Source organism: Bos indicus, chromosome 14, assembly GCF_029378745.1.
Source record: "Bos indicus isolate NIAB-ARS_2022 breed Sahiwal x Tharparkar chromosome 14, NIAB-ARS_B.indTharparkar_mat_pri_1.0, whole genome shotgun sequence".
Taxonomy (NCBI): domain Eukaryota; kingdom Metazoa; phylum Chordata; class Mammalia; order Artiodactyla; family Bovidae; genus Bos; species Bos indicus.
This window is the reverse complement of record NC_091773.1, coordinates 57828180-57850063: the sequence shown is the minus strand read 5'-3', so window position 1 is coordinate 57850063 and position 21884 is coordinate 57828180. Positions and strand designations below refer to the sequence as shown.

Here is a 21884-nt window from a genome sequence, read left to right as displayed (position 1 = left end):
GGTGATTCAACATCTGCAAATCAATCAACATGATGCACCACATTAACAAAAAAAAGAAGGATTAAAATCATATGATCTCCATAGATACAGAAAAAACATCTGACAAAATTGAACATCTTTTTATAATAATGACTCTTAACAAAGTGAATATAGAGGGAACATACCTCAACATAATAAAAAGTCATACAGGACATGCCCACATCTAATATCATACTCAATTGTGTAAAGCTAAAAACTTTAGGGTCAGAATTTGGAAAATTCAGTAGTGGCCACAGGACTAGAAAAGGTCAATTTTCATTCCAATCACAAAGAAGGGCAATGCCAAAGAATGTTCAACCTTTCAAAGAAATCACTTAGGCAACAATTGCACTGATTTCATCTGCTAGTGAGGTAATGCTCAAAATGCTTCAAGCTAGGCTTCAATAGTATGTGAACTAAGAACTTCCAGAAGTACAAACTGGATTTAGAAAAGGCAGATAAACCAGAGATCAAATTGCCAACATCCCCTGGATCATAGAAAATGCAAGGGAATTTCAGAAAAACACTGCTTCTGCTTCACTGACTATGCTAAAGCCTTTGACTGTGTGGATAACAACAAACTGTGGAAAATTCTTAAAGAGATGGGACTACTAGACCACCTTACCTGCCTCCAGGGAAATCTGTACTCAGGTCAAGAAGCAACAGTTAAAACCAGACATGAAACAACAGACTGGTTCAAATTTGGGAAAGGAGTATGACAAGGCTGAACAATTGTCACCCTACTTATTTAAGTTATATGCAGAGTACATCATGCAGAAGGATGGGCTGGATGACTCACAAGTTGGAATCAAGATTGCCAGGAGAAGTACCAGTAACCTCAGATATGCAGATGACACCAACTTAATGGCAGAAAGTGAAGAGGAATTAAAGAGCCTCTTGATGAAGGTGAAAGAGGAGAGTGAAAACCTGGCTTAAAACTCAACATTCACAAAACTAAGATCAAGGCATCCAGTTCCATCACTTAATGGCGAATAGATGGGGGAAAAATGTAAATAGTGACAGACTTTATTTTCTTGGGCTTCCAAATCACTGCCGATGGTGACTGCAGCCATGAAATTAAAAGATGCTTGCTCTTTGAAAGAAAAGCTATGACAAACCTAGACAGCACATTAAAAAGCAGAGACATCACTTTGCCAACAAAGATCTGTATAGTCAAAACTATGGTTTTTCCTGTAGTCATGTATGGATGTGAGAGTTGAACCATAAAGAAGGCTGAGCACCGAAGAACTGATGCTTTCAAACTGTGGTGCTGGAGGAGACTCTTGAGAGTCCTTTGGACAGCAAGGAGATCAAACCCATCAATCCTAAAGGAAATCAGTCCTGAATATTCATTGGAAGGACTGTTTCTGAAGTTGAAGTACCAATAGTTTCACAACCTAATTCAAAGAGCTGACTCATTGGAAAAGACCCTGATGCTGGGAAAGTTTGAGGGCAGGATAAGAAGGGGGTGACAGAGACACTCAGACTCCCAACTCACGTCAAAAGACATGAGTTTGGGCAAACTCTAGGAGATGGTGAAGCACAGGGAAGCCTGGTGTGCTGCAGTCCATCAGGTTGCAAAGAGTTGGACATGACTAATTGATTGAACAACAACAAGACAAGAATGCCCCCTCTCACCACTTTTATTCAACATAGTATTGGAAGTCTCAGCCAGAGCGTTTAGGTGAGTAAAAGAATAAAAGAAATCCAAGTTTGAAAGGAAGAAATAAAACTGTCACTAGTTGCAGAAAACATGACAGTTTATATACATTATAAATGCAAAAGTTGCAATACAGTTAGGAAAGTTGCAAGATACAAAATAAAAAAAAAACTGTTGTGTTTCTATACCAATAATACATTATCAGAAAAGAATTAAGAAAATAGTCTCATTTACAATTGCATCAAAAATAAATTTAACTAAAGAAGTGAAAGACCTATATACTGGAAATTATATGATGTTACTGAAAGGTATCGAAGAAGATACAAATAAAATGAATATATATTACTTGTTCATAGATTGGAAGAATTAATATTATTAAATGTTCATACTACTGAAAATAGTCTATAGATTCAATGCAATCTCTATCAAAATTCCAGTAGAATTTTTCACAGAAATAGAGCAAACAATCCTAAAATGTATATGGAACCACAAAAGACTCTGAAAGCCATAGTGATCTTAAGAAAGAAGAGAAAGCTGGAGACAACACAGTACCTAGTTTCAAACTATATCACAAAAGCCATAATCATGAAAACAGTATGGTATTAGCATAAAAGCAGAGACATAGATTAATGGAATAGAAGAGAGCCCAGAAATAAGCCCATTTGCATATGGTCAATTAATTTGCTTAAATGAGCTAAGACTATATAAGGGACAAAGGACAGTTTTCAGTCAGTGGTGTTGGGAAATCTGGAACATATGCAAAAGAATGACAGCGGTCTGCTATCTGATACCATACCCAAAATTTAACTCAAAATGGGTTAAAGATTTGAACATAATACCTGAAACCATAAAACTTCTAGAAGAAAGCAGAGTGGTAAGCTCCTTGACGTAAGTCTTAACAATGATTCGTGGATTTGATGCCAAATATAAAGCAATAAAAACAAAAACAAGTGAGACTACAACTAAAGTCTCTCCACAGAAGGCAACCAACTGAATGGGAGAAAATATTTGCAAACCAAGTATTTGATACTGGAATAATATTCAAAATATATAGAATTCAATAGAGAAATAACAATCTAGTTAAAAAACAGGCAGAGAATTTGACTAGATTTTTTTTTCCCAAATAAGACACACAGATGGCCAACAGGTACATGAAATTGTGCTCAACATTACTTATAAATAGGGAAATGCAATTCAAAACTCCAATGATTATCACTTTATGCATGTCTGAAAGTATTATGAAAAAGACAAGAAATAGCATGCGTTGCTGAGAATATGGATGTGTAATGTTGGTTGAAATATTAATTTGGTATAGCCACTATGTAAAAACTATATAGTGTTTCCTCAAAAACAGAACTACCAAGTGAGGTGGGTCTTCCCTGGTGGCTCAGATGGTAAAGCGTCTGCCTACAATGTGGGAGACATGGGTTTGATCCTCTGGAGAAGGAAATAGCAACCCACTCCAGCACTCTTGCCTGGAAAATCCCATGGATGGAGGAGCATGGTGGGCTACAGTCCATGGGGTGGCAAAGAGTTGGACATGACTGAGCGACTTCACTTTCACTTTTACCATGTGACAGGTGGGGAGGAGTCTGCTGCTGCAGCCAGGGGAGCCATGCCCTGCCCTGCTGCACCCCAAGCTGGCCTCTGACTCCCCGCCACCCCTAGGGCAGGCAGTGGGAGTAAGCGGGAGCCCGGGACAACGAGCCACCACCTGGCCCTTGATCTCACCATTGTTCAGCTGGGTAGCCAAGGTGCCTGAGATCATCAATTCCATCCAGCAGGCCCACCAGGAGGAGCTGCACTGCCAGACGGAGTTCAATGACACCTTCCCAAGAAGTTCGAGGTGCTGTTTTGCAGCCACATGGTGATGGCGCTCAGGAAGTCTCCGCCAGCCCTGATCAACTAGTGCTTGGAGGGCTTCGGTCACGAGTGGTGGCTTCTCCTCTCGGATCAGTTCCAGTCTGCGCTGCAGCCACTGGGGGATGCTAAGCGGGTCCTTAGCCGGTGCACAAGTCCTTCTCAAAGCCTTGGCTGCCACTCCTTGGCCTTCAGAAAGGAGTTTCAGGATGCAGTCTTGCAGAGTGTAGTAGTTTCTTCAACTCTTTTGAGGAAAGTGACATCCAGAACCACCTGATTAGTGGACTCAATATTGTGCAGTGGACAGATATTAAGGAAGCTTGAACTATGCTCTTCACAATTGGTCAATCAGAAGTTTACCTCATCAGTCCTGACACCAAAAAAATAGCATTGGAGAAAAGTTTTCAGGAGATATCCTTTTGCTCTCAGGGTATTAGATATGTGGCCCACTTTGGTTTTATCTGCCAGGAGTCTTAAGGAGGTAGAGGCTTTCATTTCCTCTGCTACATGTTTCAGCACACAAATGAAGCTCTGGTGGATGAGATTGTCAAGGGAGAGTGTAATTTCCTCAGTTCTGTCTCGCTGCAGCAAAAATTTGAAATGGCAGACCAGGGTTACAGCTTGGTTACAGCTCAGTTTTATTTGGCAAGCAAAGGAAAATACATCCTTGAGGTGTGAAGGCAGTCTGACCCACAAGAAGAGCCAGGGCTCGATTTTGACTCCTCTTTTTATATGTTTTTTCTTTTCCCCCCAAGCCTGCCCTATGTAAATTGGGCTAGCCAGGAGGGCTGTTTGTTTCACCTGAGGTTCTCACTCTGGTCCTCAGATTTTCTTTTGTTCCATTTCCGCGGGCTTTGCTTTTCTTTGTCTTTTAGCCACTGCCATTTTGGACTCCTTTTTCCTATTCTAACTACCTATCAAGACCATGATGACCCTGAAGCAGGCCTTCATGGTGGTCTCAGTGCAGCAGACAGAGAAGGTGCTGGTCCAGCTATGTGAGGGCTGCCCCTGCAGGGCCTGCACAAGCTCTGTGAGCAGATAGAGGGAAGTAATTCTTCCAAAACCAAACTAGAGCTCCAGAAGCACCTGACAACATTAACTAATCAGGAGCAAGCAACTATTTTTGAGGAGGTTCAGAAACTGAGATCAAGGAATGAGCAGTGAGAGAATGAATTGGTTATTTCTTTCCTGAGATGTTTACATGAAGAGAAGCTAAAAGTTCACGTCCATATTGGGGAGATAAAAAAAGATGTCACAGATTGCAGTGGAGAATATTGGAAATGAGTTACCATCAAGTACCACTTGATTTAGGTTGGATATGCTGAAAAACAAAGTGAAGAGGTCTTTAACAGAATCTTTAGAAAGTATTTTGTCCTGGGATAATAAAGCCAGAGGCCTCCAGGAGCACTCAGCCAGTCTGGGTCTGGACAGCTCTGTGTCTGGAACATTCAGTAACACCAGCAAAGAGCTGTCTGGCTGTGAAAAGGAGGCTTTGCCCATCTCCAAGAGCTGCTTCAGGCTCCTCAGCTCCTTGGAGGACCTGTACAGAGCCAACCCACGGAAGAGCCAGCCCTGCCCTCACCCAAGCAGGGCTTCCAAAGGCACGCCAACACCTGAGTCATGTCCTCATGGAATGCCAGAAAGCCTCCGCAGCTGGCATGGGGGTCCCCAGGGGTCTCACAAAGGAAGCTTATGAGGTATCACTCAGTGAGCACAGAGCCCACCTCATGAATCAAAGAACTTTGAGTCCAAAGCTGACCACATGGGTGACCCCAGCAGGACCTCCATAAAGACACAGAGACCATGGAGGCAGCAGATCTTCCTTCGAGTGGCCACCCCACCAAAAGCCTGTGATTCTCTCAGCAGATACGAAGATATTCAGAGCTGGGAGAGCTTTCCCCATGATCTCCTCTAGAACCAGTTTATGAAGATGGACCCTTCGGCCCTATTCCAGAGGAAAAAAAAAGGACATCTTGTGAACTCCGAGAGCTATGGCAAAAAGCCATTCTACAACAGATACTGCTGTTCAGGATGGAGAAGGAAAAACAAAAGCTGCAAGCCTCTGAGAATGATTTGCTGAACAAGTGCCTAAACCTTGATTATGAAGAAATCACTCCTTGTCTTAAAGAAGTGACTACAGTGTGGGAAAAGATGCTAAGCACTCCAGGAAGATCAAAAACTAAGTTTGACATGGAAAAAATGCACTTGGCTGTTGGCCAAGGTGTGCCATGACATCACCGGGGCAAAATCTGGAAATTCTTGGTGGAGCAATGCCACCTGAAGCACCTGTTCCTCATCAAACAGCAGCCCAAGGAGATTCCCTACAAAGAGCACTTAAAGCAGCTCATCTCCCAGCAGCACACCATTCTCATCTACCTCGGGAGAACCTTTCCAACACATCAGTACTACTCTGCTCAGCTAGGAGCAGGGCAGCTGTCACTTTACAACATCCTGAAGGCCTACTCGCTTCTAGACGAAGAAGTGGGCTATTGCCAAGGCCTCAGCTTTGTAGCAGGCATCCTCCTGCTTCACATGGGTGAATAAGAGGCGTTTAACATGCTTAAGGTTCTGATGTTTGACATGGGACTGTGGAAACAGTATTGAATGGACATGATTATTTTACAGATCCAGATGTACCAACTCTCAAGGCGTTTCCATGATTACCACAGGGACCTATCCAACCACCTGGAGGGACATGAAATCAGCCCCAGCCTCTATGCCGTGTCCTGGTTCCTCACTGTGTTTGCCTTGCAGTTCCCCCTGGGCTTTGTCACCGGAGTCTTTGATATGATCTTTCTTCAGGGATCAGAGGTCATATTTAAAGTGGCTTTAAGTCTGCTGGGATACCATAAGCCCTTGATTCTGCAGCATGAAAACCCAGAAACCATCAGATCAGATCAGATCAGATCAGTTGCTGTCGTGTCCGACTCTTTGAGACCCCATGAATCGCAGCACGCCAGGCCTCCCTGTCCATCACCAACTCCCAGAGTTCACCCAGACTCACGTCCATCGAGTCAGTGATGCCATCCAGCCATCTCATCCTCTGTCGTCCCCTTCTCCTCCTGCCCCCAATTCCTCCCAGCATCAGAGTCTTTTCCAATGAGTCAACTCTTCGCATGAGGTGGCCAAAGTACTGGAGTTTCAGCTTTAGCATCATTCCTTCCAAAGAAATCCCAGGGCTGATCTCCTTCAGAATGGACTGGTTGGATCTCCTTGTAGTCCAAGAGACTCTCAAGAGTCTTCTCCAACACCACAGTTCAAAAGCATCAATTCTTCGGCACTCAGCCTTCTTCACAGTCCAACTCTCACATCCATACATGACCACAGGAAAAACCATAGCCTTGACTAGATGAACCTTTGTTGGCAAAGTAATGTCTCTGCTTTTGAATATGCTATCTAGGTTGGTCATAACCTTCCTTCCAAGGAGTAAGCATCTTTTAATTTCATGGCTGCAGTCACCATCTGCAGTGATTTTGGAGCCCAGAAAAATAAAGTCTGACACTGTTTCCACTGTTTCCCCATCTATTTCCCATCAAGTGGTGGGAACGGATGCCATGATCTTCGTTTTCTGAATGTTGAGCTTTAAGCCAACTTTACCACTCTCCACTTTCACTTTCATCAAGAGGCTTTTGAGTTCTTCACTTTCTGCCATAAGGGTGGTGTCATCTGCATATCTGAGGTGATTGATATTTCTCCCGGCAATCTTGATTCCAGCTTGTGTTTCTTCCAGTCCAGCGTTTCTCATGATGTACTCTGCATAGAAGTTAAATAAGCAAGGTGACAATATACAGCCTTGACGAACTCTTTTTCCTTTTTGGAACCAGTCTGTTCCATGTCCAGTTCTAACTGTTGCTTCCTGACCTGCATACAAATTTCTCAAGAGGCAGATCAGGTGGTCTGGTATTCCCATCTCTTTCAGAAATTCCCACAGTTTATTGGGATCCACACAGTCAAAGACTTTGGCATAGTCAATAAAGCAGAAATAGATGTTTTTCTGCAACTCTCTTGCTTTTTCTATGATCCAGCGGATGTTGGCAATTTGATCTCTGGTTCCTCTGCCTTTTCTAAAACCAGCTTGAACATCAGGAAGTTCACGGTTCACATATTGCTGAAGCCTGGCTTGGAGAATTTTGAGCATTACTTTACTAGTGTGTGAGATGAGTACAATTGTGCAGTAGTTTGAGCATTCTTTGGCATTGCCTTTCTTTGGGATTGGAATGAAAACTGACCTTTTCCAGTCTTGTGGCCACTGCTGATTTTTCCAAATTTGCTGGCATATTGAGTGCAGCACTTTCACAGCATCATCTTTCAGGATTTGGAATAGTTCAACTGGAATTCCATCACCTCCACTAGCTTTGTTCGTAGTGATGCTTTCTTAGGCCCACTTGACTTCACATTCCAGGATGTCTGGCTCTAGGTCAGTGAAACCATAGTTGACTTTATAAAAAGCATACTACCCAACCTGGGCTTGGTGCAGATGTTGAAGACCATCAGTTAGGTGTTTGAGATGAACTCCTGTAAAGTTACAGGCTTATGAAGTTGAGTACCACATGCTTCAGGAAGAGCTTATCAATTCTTCTCTCAGTGACAACCAAAGAACGGACAAATTAGAGAAGCCCAACAGCAGCTTATGCAAACAGAATCTTGACCTCCCTGAACAACTGCAGGTGGCCAATGGGACAATCCAGAGCCTGGGAGCTACCCCTGAGAAGCTCCTAAGTAGCGAAAGCAAGCTAAAACAGGCGACCCTGGCCTTGGAGCTGGAGTGGTCAGCCCTGCTGCAGACAGTAGAGCAGCTCTGGAGGCAGATGGCAGAGCTGGGCGGCGGGGAGCCTGACCCCTCGGGTGACTGACGGCCTGGGGCCCAACTCCCACCAGCCCACAGCTCCAGAATAGGTGTGGCCACTGCCCTGACACTGTCCAGGCCTTAACTGAGAGAGATGAAGATGCTGGAGGAGAACAGAGAATGAAGTGTGCTTCTCAGGGAGGAGACCGGCTTGCCAGCACACAGATTCTTCTGAACTGACTCACAATGCAGGCAGTGAATGTCTCAGTGTTGTTGTTGTTGTTTAGGTTTAATTCTCCCCTTTTCTAGTCCTGATTAGTCAGTAGATTAGATGGCATGGACTCGAATAAATGCACGTTTATGTTTAAAAAAAGAGACAAAAAACAAAACTACCATATCATCCAACAATTAACTTCTGGGTATTTATCTAAAGGAATGAAAAATGCTAACTAAAAAAAGATGTGCATGCTCATATTCATTGCAACATTATTTATAATAACCAAGATATGCAAACAGTCTAAGTGTCCATCAATGGATAATGAATAAAGAAAATGTGGAATATGAACTGAGTGGAATATTATTCACCCATTAAAACGAGAAAATCTTGCCATTTACTCTGTCATGGATAGACCAGTGTATAGTGGATGTATCATGGATGGACCATACATTCTTCTTAATGAAATAAGTCAGACAGAGAAAGACAAATATTGTATGTTCTTATTTATTTGTGGAGTCAAAAAAAAAAACCCACAGATACAGAAAACAGATTACTGGCTGCCAGAGGTGGGGTTTGGGTGGTGGGTAAAATGGATGAAGGTAGTCAGGAGGTAAAAGTTTCCATTCATAATAAAAATTAATTCATGTATGTACTGTATATCATGGTGACTATAGTTAATAATACAGTATTGTATGTTTGAAAGTTGATAAAAAACTAAATCTTTAGTTATCATCACAAGAAAAAAAATTTTAATTTGATGTATGTTAACCAGACTTATTGTGGTGATTGTATCACAGTATATACAAATTTGGAATCATTATGTTGTATACCTGAAACTAATATAATGTTATATGTCACTTATATCTGAATAATAAAGAAGAATTTGAATACTTGAAATATGATTCTTGAAAAAAGTATTATCCATACAAATATGATTGAAGCCTGTCATAGGTCATTTCATTTAATTTCACCTCAATCTCACGCACATCATTTTAGCAGATTTATTATGCAGTTTTATATCTCCATTTAAATGACAGCATGTCTGAAATAAAAATAGAATCTGAATCCTGGATCTTAAAACATAAATGCAAAGTTATTACTATCATAAGTTGTGGGCAGAATTACTTATTTCCAATGAAAAGGGACCTTTTATTTAACAGGTTTGAAGTTATGTTCCTTAGATGGACAGCCTGAGACAAGAATTCAGATTTTTTTGAGGGAGTACTCCTCAGGAGCGGGGAAGAAATCTGTAGGACAGGAAGTAAAGCAGGATAAGAAAGGTGAACAAGAGGAGAAAAGGCAGTAACCTGTGGGGTGAAGCAGCTCCTGTCAGCTGAGGACAGTTTCCTGTAGAAGGAAGGCTTCTATAAGCCTTTAACAGCCATGCTCAGGAAACCAGGGAGGTAGGTGTACTGCCTTATAAAAGGGGATATGGCTTGGGGACCACCTATCTATTGCAATAGGAAAGATGGAACTACAGTTGATATAACTTACCACAGTCATAATAGTTGTTTCCCTCTGGGTCAATTTAAGGAGAGCTAAGCTACTACAGTGGCTGCAGAAGGAGTGAGTCTGGATGATCATTTTTGTACCATGTCCATACACAACTGGACAACCAGGCAAGGCCTCAGACTAAGGGCAGTCAATCCATTGCTTTCCAATGAGCTATGATAGGACCGGAGAAGGCAATGGCACCCAACTCCAGTACTCTTGCCTGGAAAATCCCATGGATGGAGGAGCCTGGAAGGCTGCAGTCCATGGGGTCATGAGGAGTCGGGCACGACTGAGCGACTTCACTTTCATTTTCACTTTCCTGCATTGGAGAAGAAAATGGCAACCCACTCCAGTGTTCTTGCCTGGAGAATCCGAGGGACGGGGGAGCCTGGTGGGCTGCCGTCTCTGGGGTCACACAGAGTCGGACACGACTGAAGTGACTTAGCAGCATGATAGGACCAGATTTAAAAGGTGACCTGGGGACATCAACTGTTTTTAGTTTAAATATTTGAAGTAGGCAGTACTGGGAGCATAAACTGAAAAGTCAGGGAGGTCTTGATAATCTAATGTATAGGCTGAAGTTATGAGGGAAGCAGAAACTATGAGTAAGCAAACAGGTATATGTGAGGAAGAGTAAAGGCATATAGACTGTGTAAGTGAGGAGCCTGTTTGCTGGATAAATGTAGGATGGAAGACAAAGTAGAAACATAAAGGGTCGCTGAATCACACTGGTAGAGCTCCAAAGAAAAGAACCATAAAATCCCAATGTTACTTTTATTTCATCAGATAGGATGTGGGTTCAATCCCTGGGTCAGGAAGATCCCCACCCACTCCAGTGTTCTTGCCTGGAGAATCCCATGGACCAAAGAGCCTGGAGGGCTACAGTCCATAGTGTTACAAAGAGTCAGACTTGGCAAGTATGCAGGGAAAGATTTCAAAGAGCAAGATCAGTAAACATCAGACTGGATACATTTCCTCTGGAGAAAGCAGATACTGTTATTTGCATGACTGTGTTTTCTTAAACACTGAAATGCTTCTGGAATGCTTGACAGTAGAATTGTTCTGCCTAAGAGAGACTAGAGAATCCTGGAGGCCAGGGTGCCATCAGGATAGAGTGATAACAAAGGTAACTCTGAAGAAGATAGATGCCCAAACTGAATTTCAAAGCTGTTAATGGTAGAGTGTGTGTAAACCAATTTACACAGTGAATTTTTTTTGGTGAAGTGTTGTACAACTATGGGAATGAGGGGGCAGTTGACATCTGGACTACTCAATATTATTTTCCTGAGAAAGAATTCCAAATGAATTCATAGGAAGAGCCCTTGCCAATTAGAGCAGAAGCCAGAGAGAGATATGAAGGATGGACAGGGGTTGGCCTGCTGAAGAGGGGAAGCTCAGGTCACTATTCTAGACAGTAGTGAGAAGTGTTGAACTTGATCTTGTCTACGGATCTTGCTAGCTTTGCCTCTTTTCGTGTTCTTGAATATAAGGTCTTAGGCATTTTGATCTCCTTTAGCAGGTAGAGAGAGAAACTTAGGTGGCCTGGGCCAGAGTTTAGTAAGGGGAGTTATTTTTGCAATGCTGTGCGATTTCTGAAACAGTGATAAGTAGGGAGGCTGGAACCTGGTTAGGTTATCACAATTCATCCTCTCTTCCCATGAGAATATTCTGTAAGAAGTATTAAATATTATAAATTTACAAATTTTAAAGTCAAACAAATTCAAATATACCAATGTGAAGTCTCTAGGAATTGCTAGATCTTCCTGTTTGAATTATGAACTGTTTGACCCAAGAAAACATGTGTATGTGCATATATGTGCATAGATCCATTTATTTCTGTATGAAAAATATCTATAGATCCACTTTTATGAGATCAAGAGAATCTGAGACATGCTTCATTGTTTCTGCATTTGCCCTTTGCACTCAAAGTTTGGTCAAGTGATTTCTTGAACATGCCATTAAAACAGATCTCAGTAATAATGGAGCCTTGAAATATAAAATTAAGCAACACAATAAAGCTGGAGTGGGTAGATTGAAAACAAGTTCATAGCATAAGGAGCCTACATTATATGTGGTGGTGGTGGTGTTTTTGTGTACGTGTGAATGTATTTGTGAGTGTCTAATTCTATGATAAGAGAACCTTTAACATTAATTCAGGAGAAACAGCTCAGCAATTTACCAAGCTCTTAAATTCTTAGATTCATCTTGCTTCCTCTTGAAAACACTAAATTAACACTACTACAGACCTTTCCTCCACCCTACTTTCTGGAGAATATCTGAGAGACAATTCCACAGCTTTTGATGTTACCATCAAAACTCTTTAATTTTAAATGGAACACTTTCTCTGTTCCCACTGAGTGTTGTCATAAATGAAATACAACCACTAGAAGAAAAAGTATTAATCAGATCAGTTCAAAGTTGGAACTTAAATGGAATGCTCTAAAAATTGAAACAGTGTGCCCCTAATGTGATAATATGTATTTATAAACAGGGCTTTGTGGTTGATGCCATCAACCACTTTGCAAACTCTTGCCAATAATATTATTGCCATAAATTTGGAGAGTTGATTAGTGGGTCACTTAAAACCGTAATCTTAGCCTTTAGAGGATTTATTTAAATCTAATTTAAAAGGAGTCCTTTAATATTTATTTTTACAGAAGTTTACTTAGAAATTTAAGAATAGAGAATAGTTTCAAACGAGTGCTGCTGAAACTAAAAGAATCTGGATATATGGCTTTTTTCCAAGGTGGTCGCATTTCCCTCAAGGCCAATTTGTCATTGATGAAACATCTGTCCAAAATCATTCATGTGTGTTTTGAGAACCCAGGATCAATCAAATTCTCTGTTTGGATAGGCAACTATTGTTTTCTAAGTAAAGATGAATGATGATAGGTGAATATATTTTTAGGTTTAACTTTAATGAGGTCTACTTATTTTTCTGTAATTGGAAAAATTTTCTGCTTTTGCCTTATCTCACAATTAAGTTCTTCTTGGAAACTCGGAAAAGGAAACAGTCAAAGGATATTCAGAAGTCTTAGGAGATATTTTATTTTGTGCTGATGCTGCTTTCTCATGGAACTGTTCGAATATACTGCCAGCGCAGAACCGGATGTTTATAAAAACAAATCGCTGAAGATTTCTCTGCATTGAAACACTTTCTTTTTTGAGGCACACAAGCCATGATGTCATTCTACTCTTCAAGAGTCTACATGCTCCACTTTCTGTCTCCCAGATCTTCCTCTCTATTCTAGCCACAGACAGGCATGAGGCATGTTGTGTGAATATATACATGAACTGGAATTTTTAGTCTTTGCTGATATAACTGGTAACTTGAAGTTGAAGTCTCTAGAAAGAGATACACACTGTAGGTTAAGCTTTTCACTTAACCATTTGTTCATTTATTCACTAAGAATTAACTGACCATCTACTCTCAGGCACATTTTATACTATACTGTAATTAGGTTTTCAAAGGTCTCTCATAGCAGATTGTGAGAACTTCTATTTCAGAGCCTGGATTAATAGCCATCAGTTAGAAAAAATGGAAGATATTTTTTCTCACTGGGCCTAGTAAAGTGGTAAGGCTTTCGTGTGGTGGTCAGCTACTGCAGTCTTAAGTATATGGTCTTTGAGATCATATATACATGAGCTCACCTCTCCGTTCCAACTTACCAGCCCACTGACTTTGGGCCAGTCACTAAATCTCCCTGATTTTAGTTATTTTAATCCTTTCTCAGAGGTTACTGTAAGAGCTGAATAAAAAGCAATATAACTAAAGTGATTCTAACATATATTGCATGTTAAATAGATGTTAGGTGTCTCTTTTCATTTCCCTTCATCTTTAAAACATCACTCTTGAATCTTTACATTTATTTGTTTAACAAGTATGTACATAAAATGTACTAAATGATGGCCATTAATCCAGGTACTGAAATAGAAGTTCTCACAGTATGGAGCTTCCCTGGGGGCACCAGTGGTAAAGAATCTGCCTGCAAATTAAGGAGACATAAGAGACACGGATTCGATCCCGGGACCTGCCTCTTGAGAAATCTGTATGCAGGTCAGGAAGCAACAGTTAGAAATGGACATGGAACATCAGACTGGTTCCAAATAGGAAAAGGAGTATGTCAAGGCTGTATATTGTCACCCTGATTATTTAACTTCTATGCAGAGTACATCATGAGAAACGCTGGGCTGGAAGAAGCACAAGCTGGCATCAAGATTGCTGGGAGAAATATCAATAACCTCAGATATGCAGATGACACCACCCTTATGGCAGAAAGTGAAGAGGAACTCAAAAGCCTCTTGATGAAAGTCAAAGTGGAGAGTGAAAAAGTTGGCTTAAAGCTCAACATTCAGAAAATGAAGATCCTGGCATCGGGTCCCATCACTTCATGGGAAATAGATGTGGAAACAGTGGAAACAGTGTCAGACTTTATTTTTCTGGGCTCCAAAATCACTGCAGATGGTGACTGCAGCCATGAAATTAAAAGACACTTACTCCTTGGAAGGAAAGTTATGACCAACCTAGATAGCATATTAAAAAGCAGAGACATTGCTTTGCCAACAAAAGTCCGTCTAGTCAAGGCTATGGTTTTTCCAGTAGTCATGTATGGATGTGAGATTTGGACTGTGAAGAAAGCTGAGCACTGAAGAATTGATGCTTTTGAACTGTGGTGTTGGAGAAGACTCTTGAGAGTCCCTTGGACTGCAAGGAGATCCAACCAGTCCATCCTAAAGGATATCAGTTCTGGGTGTTCATTGAAAGGACTAATGCTGAGGCTGGAACTCCAAAACTTTGGCCACCTGATGTGAAGAGTTGACTCATTGGAAAAGACCCTGATGTTGGGAGGGATTGGGGGCAGGAGGAGAAGGGGACGACAGAGGATGAGATGGCTGGATGGCATCACTGAATCGATGCACATGAATTTGGGTGAACTCTGGGAGTTGGTGATGGACAGGGAGGCCTGGCAGGCTGTGATTCATGGGGTTGCAAAGAGTCGGGCATGACTGAGTGACTGAACTGAACTGAACTGAAGGGGGAGGAAATGGCAACCCATTCCAGTATTGTGGCCTGGAAAAATCTCATGGACAGAAGAGCTGGTGGGCTATAGTCCAAGGGGTTCCAAAAAGTTGGACATGACTGAGCACACACACGCATGCCTTTACCACTGTTAATTAGAAGGAAATTCAATAAGCTTCAAAACCAATTCTATGAAAAAACATTTCTTTTAACGAAGTAGCCACAATTCTGTGTTCTTTCTAAAACTGGAATGGGAAACAGCAAGGGTGATGACTGTTTTAAAAGTTCCGGCCAATTTAAAAGGCTACAAAACATGAAATTAAATATGGGAAAAGTAAGAAAATATTCTTTTGTTGTTGATATGTTTGGCTACCTAAAAGTCAAAAGACTCAGCTAAAAACTATTAAAATTCAGGTGCACTAATTTAAGTAGATGAATGATACACATAAATGCTGTGACCATTTTTTTCTTTAATTCAGTCAAAATTTTGTGAAGTTACTATTCTCAATGGTAGAGATACAAGGTGGAACAAGAGAGACAAAAATCTTGCTCTCACTGAGCTTACATTCATAATGAGGCAAATAATATTTATTCTAGTAGCAGTGCATATGTAGTGCTCATGTGTCAGACACTCATTTCTTTTTCTCAGTGTTTTTCTTTCTGTCTGTCACACACACACACAATCTTGTTTAAATTTAACACCCTTATGAGGTAGGTTCTATTATTATTCCCATCTTACAAACGTAGAAAATATATCATAGAAAGGTAAAGAAGCTGCCCAGGGTCATAACAGTGAGTAATGGAGACAAGTTTCATATCTGGGCAGTTAATGCTATGTCAGGATTAACACATTAATTATATTAACTATATTATATTGATTAACTATATGAAGAAACAGTAAAGCAAAGTAAGGGGATAAAAGGTGGCAGGGGTGCTATTTTACTGAAGGTATTGAAAGAGGCCTTGAGATGGCATTCAAAAAGAGACCTGATATAAATAATAATTTAGCCATAAGATATCTTAGGATAAAAAGAATTCTGAGAAGTGAGAACAGTAGATGCAAAAGTCTTGTACTTGGAGCAGGCTGGATGTGTTCAAAGTATAGCAAAGAGTTCAGTGTGACTGGAGGAGAATGGGAATTAAGACATTTGGTAAGCTATGGGCCAAAGTGGGATCTTAGATGTTTGGATTTTGGGTTATTCTGTTAGAGATGGGAAACAATTAGGAGATTTAAGCATAGCTCTGGTATAATCTGGGCTTCCCTGGTGGCACAGATGGTAAGAATCTGCTTGCAATGTGGGAATTGTGGGTTTGATCCCTGGGTCAGGAAGATCCCTTGGAGAAGGGAATGGCTACTCATTCCAGTGTTCTTGCCTAGAGAATTCCATGGACAGAGGAGCCTGGCAGGCTACAGTTCATGGGGTCACACAGAGTCGGACATGACTGAGTGACTAACACTTTCACTTTCTGGTATAATCTAACATTTTAAAAAGGCTCATTCTAATAGCTACGTAAAGACTAGACTGTACAGTTGCAAGACTGGAAGCAGAGGGGAAATTTAGGAGGCTTTCTACTACTGCTCAGGAAGAAAAGTACTTGGACCAGTAGTATAAAGTTGGTAGATTTCAGAAGTATTTTGAAAGAAGAACCAATGAGATTTACTGATGTGTGTGCTTAATCTCTCAGTCTGTGTCTGATATCTGATAGATTTGCCTTTTTTTTTTTTTTTCAGTGTGTGAAAATAAAAAGGCAAAATGATTCCACAGTTTTTAGCCAGTGTAATTGGATGAATAATTGCTGTTTACTGAGGAAATATTGGGAGAAAGACATGTTGGAGTAAGGAGAGTAAGAAATTTTGTTTTGAACATTTCATGTTTTACAGTCTCTCCCCACTGAGTCCAAAGTGAGAAAGTAACCATCTGCAAGCCAGGAAGAGAGCCCTCACCAAGAAATGGAAATGCCAGAGCCTTAAGCTTGGACTTCCCAGCCTCTAGAACTGTGGAAAGTAAATTTGTTATTCAAACCACCAATCTGTGGCTTTTTAGTTTTTGCAGTCTGAGAACACTAATACAGGAGTGGAGGTGTGTACGAGTTTAGAAGCTATATAAAAATATTGTTTTAAAAAGCAGATACGTCACTTTGCTGACAAAGGTCCATATAGTCAAAACTATGGTTTTTCCAGCAGTCATGTACAGATGTGAGACTTGGACCATAAAGAAGCTAAGCACCAAAAAACCGATGCTTTCGAATTGTGGTGCTGGGGGACTCTTGAGAGTCCCCTGAACCGCAAGAACATCAAACCAATCAATCCTAAAGGAAACCAACTCTGAATGTTCATTGGAAAGACTGATGCTGGCTCTAATACGCTGGCCACCTGATGCAAAGAATGGATTCGTTGGAAAAGACCCTGATGCTGAGAAAGATTGAAGGCAAAAGGTGAAGGGGACAATAGAGGATGAGACGGCTGGATGGCATCACTGACTCAATGGACATGAATTTGAGCAAACTTAGGGAGACAGTGGAGGGCATGCTGCAGTCCATGGGGTCACAAAGAGTCAAACACAACTTAGTACATGAACAACAAATATAAAAATAATGAGAATAGGAGAGCAAATTGACTTGAGTTTTTCAGATAGCAATGAGGGAGTAGGTAGGATTTTTATTCATAAATTTCAAGTTGGACTATTAAAGCATGTTTTTGAGTTTTATTCTATGTATATTCAGCTAATTCAGTGCCAAGAAAGTAGTGCCGGATAACTAGCTTTGATATATTTTGACATATGATAGAGGCGGTGCGGGAAAGGGCTTTAGAGTGCTCAGAACCACAGAGTAAACATACTGCTTAGAGATCCCATTGGTAGTGGTAAAACAGTTATAAATAATTACTAGTGTGAAACATATAAAATCCATTAAATAAATTGTACTGAGAGATGTGGGTGTTGGTAATGTGTCACCTTGCCTAAGCTGACCTACATTTCCCAGGATTCCCTTTCTTGTGTATTTCCAGTTAAGACTGGACTGTTGGAGACATTGTTATAGGCTGTCAGGGAGATAGAAGTTAAACAGGAGCCATTTTGTAGTTTGCACCTAGTTCTGCTGTCTCAAACCTAGGTGTGGGACAGAACCCATCTTTTCTGAATTCCTTCTTCAACTCTGCCTCTCCTGACATTCATGAAGAAGGTCACCAACTTTCTGTGCAGGACACCCAGCATCAGGATCACAGATGGGTGAGCACTGACATGGGTTATGTTTTTTTCCTCATGGGTTCCAGCTCCGTCTTGTGAGTTTCAGCCTCTCTTTGATCTTCCCTATGCTACTCTCATCTTCCCTTCCCAGCTACCCACCCTCTGGACTTCAAGCTGTAGATGAGACAAAAGACAGCAGCCTTACAGACATTACTTAGCCAGTTCTCATATTTCCATAAGACCCAATCCTGGCAACAAATTCCTTATATATAGTGGTTCTGCTTGTTTTAAAATATAATTTGTTAAAATCCTTTAAAAAATTTATTGTTTTGGCAGTGCTGCCATGAGGTATATGGGATCCTATTTCCCCAACCAGGGTTTGAATCTGTGTCCCCTGCCTTGGAAGTGTAGGGTCTTAACTGTTGGACCACCAGGGGATTCCTCTGATAAAATTCTAATACAAGAAATTATGAAAAAAGGGGCACGTATATTGTAAGCTTCCCAACCCAGGGATCAAACCCAAGTCTACCATATTGTAGGTGGATTCTCTACTAGCTGAGGCACAACGGAAGCCCAAGAATACTAGAGTGGGTAGGCTATCCTTTCTCCAGCAGATCTTCCCAACCCAGGAATTGAACCAGGGTCTCCTGCATTGCAGGTGGATTCCTTACCCACTGAATTATCAGGGAAGCCTTATATTGTAAGCTGTGCTGTGCTTAGTCACTCAATCATGTTTGACTCTTTGCAACCCCATACACCGTAGCTTGCCAGGCTCCTCTGTCCATGGGGATTCTCCAGGCACAAATATGGGAGTGGGTTGACATGCCCTCCTCCAGGGGAATCTTCCCAACCCAGGGATCGAACCCAGGTCTCCCACATTGCAGGCAGTTTCTTTACCATCTGAGCCAACATATAGTAAGCTGTTGCTGCTAAGTCACTTCAGTCGTGTCTGACTCTGTGCAACGCCATAGACGGCAGCCCACCAGGCTCCCCCGTCCCTGGGACTCTCCAGGCAAGAACACTGGAGTGGGTTGCCATTTCCTTCTCCAATGCATGAAAGTGAAAGGTGAAAGTGAAGTCACTCAGTCGTGTCCGACTCTTTGCAACCCCACGGACTGCAGCCTACCTGGCTCCTCCGTCCATGGGATTTTCCAGGCAAGAGTGCTAGAAGGTATCAATTCTCCTTAAATTAATTTATAAATGTAACAGTTCTGATAAAACTTCATCTGGATATGTCTTATAATTTGAAATTTCAGTGAGAATACTTTAAGAATATGACAGAGCATAGAAAGCCACCACCCTAAATCCCTGAGGAGACCCGGTGTGAGAATATGAATAGAATACCAAGGTAACCAGGTTCTATGCCATGCTTGGAAGTATTCCATAGTCCCACTAATGAAACATCCACAGCAAGAAACTACAAACTAGGAAACAAGACTTTCGTTTCAGGTGACAGGAATTAAGCAGTGTGAAATTATACTTATAGCTTGCATGTATTTGGTACTTTATGTGTGAGACACTCATTTTCTAAGTGTGACACACACACACGCCAGCTCATTTAATCATTATAATAGCCCTGTGAGGTAGGTACTATTATTCCTATTTTTCAGGCAAGAAAATTGAATCACAGAGAGATTAGGGACCTTGCTTAGAATCACACCAGAAAATGACAGTAAGGTCACACCACAGGATAATAGCAGTCAGAATTCCTATCCCAACCAGCCTCTGGCATTTCCTTGTTGTGATTTATGCTCGGCTATTTGAAAATGTCTCTGTGGAACAGCAAAGGTAAGTGGTGGAGAGGACCAGTACCTACAAGGTGTTCCTGAGAGGAAGACAGCCGTCCTTCATCCTTCAACTGAGTACATCTGGACTGCTGAGGATGGAAAACATCAGCTCCATGTCCTTCATCCTCTAACTGAGTACATCTGGATTGCTGAAGGTGGAAAACATCAGCTCCATGAGCAGAGAGCTAAGTAAGAACAACTGACTCGATTGTTATTCTTGTGAGTTACTGGCTTGTTGAAACAAGGCTGGCAGAGTGGCCCAGGGATAGACGACTGAGTGAAACGTGTTGCAGAGCAAGAATCAAGACAAAAGCTTTTTTTAGCATCTTGACCTTATCAGGGAGGCATTTTAGTGTACACCAACATAAGGATACCCCTTCCTCTTATTATCATGCCAAGGTAGACTGCTTCTCTTGACAGATCAGCAATCACAATAGGCACAGAGACAGTTCATGTTGCTCCAGGCCCATAGTCAAAAGACAAGGCAACAGCACTGGCTAGAACATGTTCTGCCTCTGCGGAGTAGGAAGTGGTTGTTGGGTGTTTGTGCGGCAGGTAAGGGTATGCAAGATGACCTTCTCCTTAAAAGGCCTTGTAAGATTTTTAAGTCTTTATGTGCAAATATATTGAATTTCTATGAAATGAACTAAAAACTATAATGATATTCAACTTTTTACCTATCACATTAGCTAAGAGGCTAAGTGAGCCTGGGATAAAAACCTTAAGAAATGTAGAATGCTCTTCATTAAGAATGCTCCAGTCTTGCTGGTGGCAGAGTTAATTGATATGACCTTTCTAGACAGCAATTTATCAATATGTATGAAGAGCCTTAAGAACCTGATGTCCTCTGAATAGTAATTCCACTCCTGAGAGTCTACAATAATAAAACAATCCTAAATATAAAAGAGAGCTTTTCACTCAAAGAAGTTCATGGGATCATCAGTAATAATTGTGAGAAACTAGTAACAAACAATATTCAATAAGGAAAAGATTAAATACACCATGGTACATCACTCATTAGCATGTTATACACCACTTAAAATATTTAAAAGATAATGTAAGAACATGAAAAATGCTCAGGGAATAATTCTAAGTTAGAAGGCTAGTACATAAAGCTGTATACATTACTTTTTTAATGCATATATTTTTGTCAAAGGTTTAGAAGATAAAAGACCATAACTGTTTGATTTCACTCTTTTCATTTCTATTTCTCTGAATTTAAGTCTGTTCATGAATGTTTTGAATTAAAAAATTGAATAAGTTGGAACAACAGACTGGTTCCAAATAGGAAAAGGAGTACGTCAAGGCTGTATATTGTCACCCTGCTTATTTAACTTCTGTGCAGAGTACATCATGAGAAACGCTGGGCTGGAAGAAGCACGAGCTGGAATCAGGATTGCTGGGAGAAATATCAATCACCTCAGATATGCAGATGACACCACCCTTATGGCAGAAAGTGAAGAGGAACTAAAAGGCCTCTTGATGAAAGTGAAAGAGGAGAGTGAAAAAGTTGGCTTAAAGCTCAACATTCAGAAAACGAAGATCCTGGCATCTGGTCCCATCACTTCATGGGAAATAGATGGGAAACAGTGGAAACAGTGTCAGACTTTATTTTTGGGGGCTCCAAAATCACCTCATGTGAAGAGTTGACTCATTGGAAAAGACCCTGACATTGGGAGGGATTAGGGGACAGGAGGAAAAGGGGATGAAAGAGGATGAGATGGCTGGATGGCATCACCAACTCGATGGACATGAGTTTGAGTGAACTCCGGGAGTTGGTGATGGACAGGGAGGCCTGGCGTGCTGTGATTCATGGGGTTGCAAAGAGTCGGACACGACTGAGTGACCAAACTGAAC

At 41.2% G+C, this 21884-nt stretch overlaps 1 long non-coding RNA gene and 1 pseudogene across 1 annotated transcript in view; one reads left to right on the top strand and one right to left on the bottom strand.

The window, feature by feature from the left end:
- Positions 1-9020, top strand: part of LOC109568293 (TBC1 domain family member 1-like) — a 32299-nt pseudogene extending 23279 nt beyond the window's left edge.
- The window catches only part of LOC139186952 (uncharacterized), a 264026-nt gene that overhangs the window by 41259 nt on the left and 200883 nt on the right, over positions 1-21884 (bottom strand). The gene's annotated exons all lie outside the window — the stretch shown is intronic.